This window comes from Pteropus vampyrus, unplaced genomic scaffold (genome assembly GCF_000151845.1).
Source record: "Pteropus vampyrus isolate Shadow unplaced genomic scaffold, Pvam_2.0 Scaffold89, whole genome shotgun sequence".
In the NCBI taxonomy this organism is placed as follows: domain Eukaryota; kingdom Metazoa; phylum Chordata; class Mammalia; order Chiroptera; family Pteropodidae; genus Pteropus; species Pteropus vampyrus.
Genome location: NW_011888870.1, coordinates 5,779,128 through 5,789,573, shown reverse-complemented (window position 1 = coordinate 5,789,573; position 10,446 = coordinate 5,779,128). Strand labels below are relative to the sequence as shown.

Below are 10,446 nucleotides of genomic sequence, written 5' to 3'. Positions count from 1 at the left end.
TCAGAGTCTGATGTCTTCTTGCCACGCTCACCCTCTTAGAGGCTCTCCACCACAGACACAGCTAAGGAAGCTCCCATCAGACACCCGCACGACGGCTGGGTCTCACCAGCCCTCCCACTCGGAGGCCATCTTGGGCTGCTCTCCGTCTGCTCAGCTCATTAAGCCCAGAAATGTCTGAGGCTTCCGAGACTTCCACAGCTTCCAAGTCTTCTTCAACAAGAAAACAGCCTTGATGCAAATCAGACCTGCAGCGTAACGCCAGAGCACTGAGCATGAAGCCCGGCCCAGTTCCTGTGGAGGGATGTCCATGATTGGACCTGGGCTGAGACCAATTAATGACCCAAAGTTAGGGCCCGACCAGTCCTAGAAGGCGTAGGACCTGCCTGTGTTTAATTAGAAAGTGCCAGTAAGTACTTGTTGCTCCTTTTCCTGAAGAAAAGTACAGTTAGAGACAAGGAGTTAGGAACTGTGGAGGAAATGGTATATCTTTGCGAAGGAAGGCCTTCTTTTCCCTGGACCCCTGCCAGCTGCCCCTGACCCCAGGCCAAATGGAAACTCAATGACAATCTTCCTTCACCTACTCACACCACTATACGGTAGGATCAGTTAGCTAGGAAGGGGGCTGTTGATTTAGGGAACAACCACCACTTAGAAGCCTGGACTTGGAGGGCGACCTCCACTCCAGCATGCACACGCACTGGTTGACTAAGGGTTAACAGCCAGCTGGCAGAACCTTCTGCTCCTCGGATCACCCTATTCCAGGCTTTCTCTGGACCTCAGGTTTATGGAGCAGTCATAGTAAATACAGCATAAGTGAACCCCAGACCAGCTCTGGGAGGGACAGGGTGCATGCTGGCAGAATGGCCTTCCCAGAGCCATGGGTTCACCAGTCACTTCCAAAACACAGACACTGCTGCTGCAGACTCGGGCCAAATGGTCCTGCTCTGGGAGAAAGGGCTTTTTAAAGGAGCTCGGTGGAGGGGACAGTCAGCAGGCCTCTAGCCAGTATCCAACATCTTCAAGAGAGTTCCGCAGGTACCCATCACTCTCAGTACCTGCCGCTGTTTTCACTCATCGTGGGCCTCAGTTGCTTATTTAACTTGGAGGGTAGAGGGTAGGCCAGAGGATCTGAAGGAAGCCTCCATATCACTGGTGCCTCCATTTATTACTCTGCAAGATGGGGATAACAGGGGCTACCTCGCTTTTGGGGTACGGCAAAGATTCAGTGAGCTAATCCTGTATCTCTTCACTAGAATGGAAGCTCCCAGAAGGTGGATTATGAAATGATCGTGGCATATCACTTTCAGCATAACACTGCACCTGAGAGGTGCTTATTTCGTGTCTCCTAAATAAGTGAAGGAATAAGGCAACCAGCAAATGTCTAGTGAGTGCTTACCTTGTGCCTAGTTTTGTGCCAAGCTAAAGATGAAGCAAAGTCCCCAGCCTCCAGACCCTTACAGCTCAGCTGGGGCAGCCAGACTCACACTAACAAATCAAGTAGGGCGCAGGGCGAGATGGAGTGATGGGGTGCCAAAAAGTGAGGCTCAGAGAGAACCAAAGGCAGTGTTGGCATCACAGAGAGGGAAGAAGGCTTTGAAAGCGTTTGATGGGTTGAAATTTTAGCTCCAGCACTTCCCTGCTGTGTGAGCTTGGGCAAGCGTCTTAGCCTCTCTGAGTCAGGGTTTCCTTAGCTGCAAAGTGTGGCTCACAATGGGAGCTTCCCCTTAAATGCGATGATGATGCACATGGGGTGCTCAGCACAGGATCTGTCTGGTACAGGATAAGTACCTAATGCACATTAGCTATTTAGACACCCAAGAAGAAGGAGGGGCCATTGGCCATGGAACAGGAATAGGGGTAGGAAGAGAGCAGGAAGTGGGCAACAGATGGGGACATGCACGCACGCGCACGCACACGCACGTACGCACGCACGCACGGAGTTGGTGGAACTACTACTAATAACGGGACAGACTGAGAAAGAAGAAGAACAAAAATAACTCTGCTGCCTGGGCAGGGAGAAGACAATGGCCCTCCTCAGGAGCACCCTCTGAAAAAACTGGAGGGCTGTGGCAGGCCCCCCAGGGCAGAGGCTTTTCTTCCCTTCTTCTTTTATGTGTGTTTCCTGGAGGGGAAATGAGTGTATGAAGTAGGAGCTCCCGGGATTTACAATCCCTGTGTGGACCTTTAAAAAAGGTTCAAGCTGTCAAAGCTCTGTCCTTCCAGTCACCAGAACTAGAAGAGAAATAGAGGAAGAGTCTGTTTTTACAAACCTTTTCCTTATACCGCAAACTATTGTTTCTTTAGGAATAACAATAGTCACACCCATCCATTGAGCACTTACTAAGGTCCAGGCCTTGCTAAGCACTTTATTCATCTTATCTCATTTACTCTTTATAAGGATTCTATGAGGAAAGTATTGTTGTCATCTCTAGTTTGCAAATGAAGAGACCTAGAGAAGTAATTGATCCCTAAGTCAAGATCAGGGGCACGTGAAAGAGCTACGGCCTCGACTCTGTAGCCTGACCACTTTGTCCTCTTTAATAGCTACAATGGAACAAGGCAGAGGCCCTGCCACAGGGTTTGCCCTCATAGTTCAATCTGCTGCTCTGACAACTGGTTGCTTCATGTGTGGGTGACTAGTTGGGACTGAGACCACCATGTGGCAGGTAAGGAGCCCCTCATGAGGACCAGCACTCTATTTCGCATGGTTTAGAATCAATCAGATCAGCTGCATGAAAAGTTGTCACTCTCTTTGGGTGTCCATTCGCCATCCATAAAACACTCCATTCCCCATCTTCCCTTTCAAAGTAACTGAAGTGGTCTTTGTACTCTTAGAATTTTAGCCTCTTCCCTAGAAGTTTCTGGAGGCACCAATTAAGCCCTGGGTCTAGAAAGGAACCCATTTTGGCTTTCTAGAGTTCTGGGCATGGTCCCCACTGGGACATTCTCGAGAGTGCCTGAGGGCACATGGTTGAACCTTTGTACCTTCCTCCCTCCAACCCTGCCACCACCCTCTGGCCCCAAGCCAGCTTATTGGAGAAACAGGTCTGACCACCTAGAGCCAGCAGGTGCTCCAACAGAGAGGCCCAGAAGTGGGCAGTGAACGTCTTGGGTAATGCCCAGAAGCCCAGCACGCCCAAGGTAGGGGGAGGGGGCTCGCCCTACCATGAAAATCAGAAAAACTCTAGATATACGTTGACATTTCAGGAGCTAGAGTCCTAGAAACCTTAAACGTATTCTCTCGTGAACCATAACAAGGGTCACACTCCTGTGGCTTGGATGTGGCCCAGTGGATCTAGAAAAGGGCTGGAAAGGAGGATTGTCACCCCACGGACTCCCAAATAAATGACTGACCTGGGCCCACTGACCTGGACACACACATCCTGTGAACGTGTCTCGCTCCATCGTCACACCCTGGAGAGCAAGGCAAAGGTTAACACACACAGCCTGGTTTCCTCTTCCTGGGAAACACAGCAGCTAGGCAAGGCCAGAGGCCAGGGACTCCTCCACACACAGCCTGCGGGGGAAATGACCCCCACTACTTCCTCCCCACCAGTTGACACACTCATACCTTCCTCTCTGCTGTGCTCAGCAAAGCTCAACTTTTGACACAAGGCAAATAGCTATCATTAGGAATTTTGTTGCATGGGGTAGTGTGGAACGATCTTTTTGGAGAGCATTTTGGCAATCTCTATCCCAAGATTGCTTTCCCTTTGACTTAGCGATTTTATCTCTAAGAATTTATCTGCACAAATGTGTGTATATATATGTGGGTGTATATATGTGTGTGTGTTGTGTGTGTTTATGTATATAAAGATGTTCACTGCTGCTCTGTTTGTAACTGCAGAAAGTGAAGAATACTGAATATCTATTGATTTAAAAAATGGTCAAATAAATTATGATTCATACATCTGTTAATGATAAGATGGATCTTTCTGTGTTGCTATGGGAAAATGTCAACAGGATGGGGGGAAAAGAAAAATAACAGATTACAAAACAGTATGTATACAATATGAATGGGTTCATTTGGTGGGGAGGTGTGTGTACTGGGGTGTTGTGTATGTGCACATATGTGTACATTTTAAAAATCTGGAAAAATGCAACAAACTGATAATAATGGTTATTTGGGTTAACCAAAAAAAAATGGAATAGTTTCACTTTATACACTTCTATATTATTTTATATTTGAAGATGTATGGCTTTCATAATTTAAAACAAGATTCTGTCTTATAAAACAACTGTGTCCTCTTAGCTTGTCCTCTGGCTAATGCCAGCTCTTAATCTGCTAACATCCAACATTTGCTTATTCTTGGGGTGCAGGAGGAGATTTCAAGTTCAGTGCTGAGCTTTTGAAGCCAAGGTCTGAAACCTGTCTACCCATACAATTACCTGGAGTACTTTGAAAACACCCACCCCATGCCATTTAAATCAGAATCTCGGAAGGTGAGGTAGTCTCTGGTAGTTTTCAGAGCTCCCTAGGCGAGCCTACTGGTTGTTACAGGTTGAGAACCAGTAAGGTGGACCAATATCAAAAAGACTATTGGACTAACTGAAAAACAAACAAACAAACAAACAAAAACAAACAAAAAAACCCTCTTTAAAAAGAAAGCAATATTATACTGCAATTTGTACTATTAAGAGTCAGCTCTGCCCTCAAGAGGTCTAGTTAGGGAGTTTGTAGTCGATACTTTTTCTCAAAGTTCCGCCTCCATTTCTGGAATTCACCAGCTCAAATAGAGAAAAGAAAACAAAGACACCAGGGTTCATTAGTTCTGAACAGTGGCTGTGCCTCTGCTTTCTTTGGCAGCGCGTGGCCATCTCCACCTTTGTGGGGCCTACATCAGTGACTGAGAGGTCAGAGTCCAGCCCTTCTTGGCTCCAGGAAGAACAGCTGAAAGAATTAGAGGTGCTGAGCCCAGAGAAGCATTTAGGAGACACATGACAGCTGGTTTCAAATATTTAAAGGACTCTCAATATGCGAGGTTCCACTCCAGTTGTACCCAAAGGATGGCAGTGCATAAGGAGTGCAAATTATAGGAAAGCAGGTTTTTGCCCAATGTCAGGAAGAGCTTTCCAACCAGAGTTGCCCAAGGATGGACGGGACTGTCTTGTGAAGTAATGGGATCGTCAGGGCAGGGGATGAGTGAACACCCATCTGTGATGTTGCTGGAGAATTTCTTCCCACTCAGCCGTCTACTTTAAACTCTATGAGGCCAGGACACACTTGGTGCTGGACATACCAGCAGGGAGCCAGGCGGTCTGTCCTTTTGAAGCTTGCTTGCATGGGGAGCATCAGGCACATATACGATCATTTCTGGTGGTCCAATAAAATGGAGTGCAGTGACCGAAACTGATTACAATGGAGGTGGCTACTTTAGACAGATGGCCATGGAAGGCCTCTCTCAGGAGAAGATGTTTGAGCTGAGACCTAAATGCAAAGAGCAAAGCACCACTTGTCAACTGGGGCAGTAGGTTAGACCTCAGTTTGACTTGATCCAAAATGAGAAGGGAACCCTACCTCACATCATATACAAAAGTTAACTCAAAATGGATTAAATACCTCAATGTGAGCAATAATACTGTAAAAGTCTTAGAAGAAAACACAGGTGCAACATTTTCATGACCGTGAATTAGTCAACGGTTTCTAAGATATGACACCAAAAACACAGCAATCAAAAAAAAAGAAACAGATAAATTGGAGTTCATCAAGATTAAAAGCTGTTGTGCTTCAAAGGACACCAGCAAGAAATTAAAAAGACAATCTACAGAATGGGAAAAAATATCTGCAAATCATGTATCTGATAAGGAACTTGTATCTAATAAGTGTTGGCAAGGATGTAGAGAAATTAGAACCTTCATACATGGCTGGTGGGAATATAAAACAGCATAACTACTTTGGAAAACAGTCTGGCACTTCCTCAGATGTTTAAACATAGAGTCACCATATGACTGAGCAATTCTATTCCAAGGTATCTACCCAAGGGAAATGAAAACTCACGTCCACACAAAAACTTACATGCAAATGTTCACAGCAGCATTGTAAATATTATATAATAACCAAAAAGTGAAAACACCCAAATTTCCACCAACTGATGAATGGATAAATAAAATGATGTGTTATATCCATGCAATGGAGTATCTCTCAGTTATAAAAAGGAATGAAGTACTGACACATGCTACTTCATAGATGAACCTTGAAAACATGCTAAGTGAAAGAAGCCAGACACAAAAGGCTACATATTATGTGATTCCATTTATATAAAGTTCCCAGAATAGGCAAATCTATAGACAGAAATAGACTAGTGGTTGTCTAGGGTTGGGGGTGGCGGCACTGGGGGAAATGGGGAATAATGGCTACTTTTTGGATGACGAAAATGTTCTAAAATTGCGGTGATGGCTGCACATTATCTGTGACTATACTAAAGACACTGAATTGCATGCTTTAAATGAGTGAATTGTATACTATGTAAATTATATCTCAATAACGTTGTTGTGGTTTTTTGTTTTTTGTTTTTTTAATATATTAGAAGGGAAAAGATGTCACTCTCAGTTAAGGAGTTCTCGCCAGGAAGGACTCCATTTCTCCATCCTCTCAGCCTGCTTAATTCTTCGAAGGTCCAGTCAAGGCCCACTACTTACTAGAAGCCTCCATGGACTGTCTCAGCCCTGGTGCTCCCTCTGCCCCTTCAACTGGTACATAACAAGCTTGTGTAGACAGGGGTCATGTCACATCCATTAGTCTTGGAGAAAACTTAACCTGGCCTCTGTTGCAGATCACCAACACTGGAACATAGTAGGTGCACCTGGCTGATTCAAAAAAAAGCCTGGCTTAAAATGCACCAAGCAGGGAAGAGACCAGGTTCCCTTCCACTGCCAACTGGAGAGAACTGATGCCGGCAACATCCTACTCTCTTTGCCTGGAGAGTTCACTGGCCCCGGCAGAGCATGGTGTGCGGTAAAACTTTCCCAATCAAGCAGCAAACTGGGAACACCATCAGCTGCTGTTTGGCTTCCAAGATAGAGAAACTGCCCTGAAAATCAGCTAACCCTGCCTCGATGTTGGAAGTGCCCACAGGAGAGTAACTGAAGAACTAGTGAAATCTGCTCACCTTCTCTAGAGATCCGTTCCTCTGTCTGTTCATGGTCCTGAGCTTGGAGGTTGGCTCAGCTTCCTTTCATCTGATCCCACCCACCTCGTACCCTCCTCAGGCCTCATAGCCTCTCTGCCCACAATCTTCCCCACCTTTACTAAACCCTTAAGGGAACCTGTAGCAACAGCACCCACTTCAGCACCAGAGACGGAGATGGTGAATTTCATGTGTGTCTATTCTCCCAATCCATTTCTAGAACTGTCCTTGACTGAGCCACAAACTCCTTATAAGCAAGTATAAGCAAGTATAAGGAAAGTATAAACTTTCCTTGTTTTCCCTACAATATCCAAGGATATGGGGCATATGGTAAATCCTTAATACAGACATGTAACTTCTTTCTGATAAAATTCAGTTCAGTCCATTAAAGAAGTATTGAGTGCTTACTATATGCTGGGTTCTGCACCACGCACTGGTAAACCCAAAGTCAACTAAAACACAGTCCTGACCCCAGAGCAGCTCCTGGGCATTTGCTGCAGAGGGCAGATTGAGAGACGTGCACAATCCTGGGGAATCCAGAGGACAGGCACCAAGTGCAGACGGTTTCCTGGAGGAGGTGATGCTGGAGGTAAGGCTAAGCTGAGAGATGAGGAAGGCAAACTGGGAGACAAGGAGAGGGTGGTAGTGGTGGGAAGGTGTCCAAAGCAGATAAAAGGGCACAGACAAAGGCTGGGGGATGGGGCAGGGCATTCGATCACCTGAGCCGTGGGGGAGAACCAGGAGCTAGAGCCTGAAACCCAAGGCGGCGAGAGGCAGGAGGTGAGCAGAAGAGTCCCTGGCTGTGAAGCTTGTGGGAATGATGGGGCAGGAGAAAGGAGGAGGGGAGGAAGACACAGGAGCAGAAGTCAAAGCCGAAGAGTTTCTTGGGTGGGAAACTTGGAATGGTTTGGAACTGGAGAGGGAGGGAAGAAAAGGCAGGGGGGAGATTTAAGGACCAAAGGAGGAAGAGATGAACACGAAGGGCAAGGGCCCCTGAGCGAGGAGCAGGCACAAAGGCGAGGCCAGGCCTGGTGATGTAAGGCAGGAAGCGAAATGTGTGGGGTCTGGGAAGGAGAGAAGGGGAGGTGGGGAGCCTAGGAGGGGACACTCGAAGATTGACAAATCCCATCCAAAGGCTTCTGGGACCTTTGATGGACCTTGGATTGGGATGCAATGAAATGACTGGGACAGATCTCAGAGTTGGAAGTAGAGGGACCCCAGTTTCTGGCGGTGCCTACGGCGCTTTGCTGCTCACTATTGGACAGTGCAAAGAGTGACAGACCTAGAGATATTCGATGCAGGGAGGGTGTAAGCAACTGAAAAAGGAAAGGCATCGAGCGCTAGAAGTCAGAGGCTCTGTTTGATTCTCAATTTGCCCCAGTCCCCAGATCTGAGAGCAAACTTTTTAAATCTCCACCCCCTCCTCCAAAACTGGCTCACAATACAGAGTCATTTGGAATGATGGAAGAGGTACCAGGCCATGTCTGCTGGTCCCCCCACCCATTTCTCTCTGCCTCTGTCTCTTCCTGCTGCATGGACAGAGGATACCCTCTTCTCTGCCCCAGCCAACTCTAGGATGTCATTTGCTCCCAGGTCCCCTCCGAGAATGGGAAGAGGAACCTGCCAAGCTGGCTGGAGAAGAGCCTTTGCACAGCAGCCAAGGAAGCCTGCCAGAGACTGCATCTGGCCAGGCTTCCCACACCGATTACCCATCTGGCCAGGCATGGAGGTGAGATAGAAACACATAGCCGACCTCCTTCCCCCGCCTCAAGTCACGTCATCCAGGCACTCCCTTGGGGAGGGAGGTCCCCTCCCTCTGACCTCAGCCTGTTTCCCTTGGCCAGAGCCCACCCCCAGGGAGCAAGCCCCCTCCCCACACCCTCGCTCACACCCAGGCCCATGCAGGGAAAGGCGTGAGCTATAGATTCCAGCCCTCCCAGGCTGCACACCAAAGCCCCAAGTAAGGGCTCGCCCCTCCCAGCCCTGTCTTCTGAGGTGCCAGCTGGGCTGCAGAGGGGGGTTGGGGGATTGGGGAGCCTGGGCACTTGGCCAGAACACCAAAGCCTCATCTTCCACCCTCTACCTGGACTCTCACTCCAGCTTTAACCAAGGGGTCAGGGCTGGAGAGAAAAGACAGGGAAAGCCAATGTGTGGCATCCAACGACTTCCACTATTAAATCCTAGCTTTGCCCCTTATTTGGTGTAAGAGTTTGGACAAATTCTCTGAGGCTCTGTTTCCTTGCCTGTAAAGGGAAGTAATAAGAACACACGCCTTAGTCTGAATAAAGATTAAGTGGGAAAATGCATGCAAAGTGCTTAGCGCATATCTGGCCTGCAACAAACACCCTATGTTAGTTTATTCTTTTTATTTCCTGGCTTCCTTCTGTCAGTTCCAAAGGAGGCTTAGTCCTAACTTCACAATCTCCATCAGCTGGCTCCAAACACAAGTGGTAAATCCGTTATTATTATTTTATTATTGATTATATCTTTCTTATTTTTATGCTTATTTATCCTGGGAAATAGGTAACTGACATTTTCTGGATGTTATACCTACTATGCAGACAAGCAGCTTTAGTAAGCTTGGAATATACCGTCTAATGGGGTGCTTCCTATGCAGATATAACCCCTAGCAACCCAAGCCTCCCATAGAAATTCTGGAGAACTCACACAGCTGTGTGCGCACACACATGCACACACATGCACACACATGTTCTTCCTTGGCATCCCATCATGCCCCCCCCAACCCCAGAAGTAGTGGGTCCAACACCAAGCCCCCGACCCAGCCATCCAATCACGAGCTCTGCCCTGATGTACTGTCCAGCATTGGGATGGTGGGGGGCGCAGCGCTTTCATACTTGTTAACGATGAGAGTCCCAGGAAGCTCAGAGCAAGCCCAGGACGGCCCCTCTCAGGAAGGGGGACAAAAAGGCTCATTTCCAACTCAGAGCCCTAGAGAAAACTGATTTAAACACCACCAAACCCCCTTGGAGACCACCCCTGACTTCCTAGAAACCACCCTCTAAATCTAAAGTAATAAGTTGAACCTCCCAACAGAAAAATTTTTTAACGGGCCAAGAATGTAAATAGCATTTATCCAAAAAGAAATACAAATGGCAGATCCATCCATGAAAAGATACTCGACCTCATGTGTCACCGAAAAAAGAAATCAGATATTATTCTTCTTTAGTTGACTGGCAAAACATTCAAGTTCGGTTCAGTCCCAGAGCTGATGAGGGCGTGAGGAAACAGATACATCTCACACACTGTAGGAGGGGTGTGCATTCTTTTAGAGGGCCATTTGCCAACGTATATCAAAATG

The 10,446-nt window shown here is 47.2% G+C and overlaps 1 protein-coding gene across 4 annotated transcripts in view; it reads right to left on the bottom strand.

Annotated features, from left to right (window-relative positions):
- SH3PXD2A (SH3 and PX domains 2A) overlaps window positions 1–10,446 on the bottom strand; it is a 232,527-nt gene that overhangs the window by 192,194 nt on the left and 29,887 nt on the right. Inside the window, exon 2 of one of the 4 annotated variants that reach the window (XM_023532744.1) lies at window positions 3,369–3,414. The exons of the other annotated variants lie outside the window; for them this stretch is intronic. The gene's annotated coding sequence lies outside the window, so the exon portion shown is untranslated. The remainder of the gene's footprint in view (window positions 1–3,368; window positions 3,415–10,446) is intronic. 4 annotated transcript variants of the gene reach the window in all.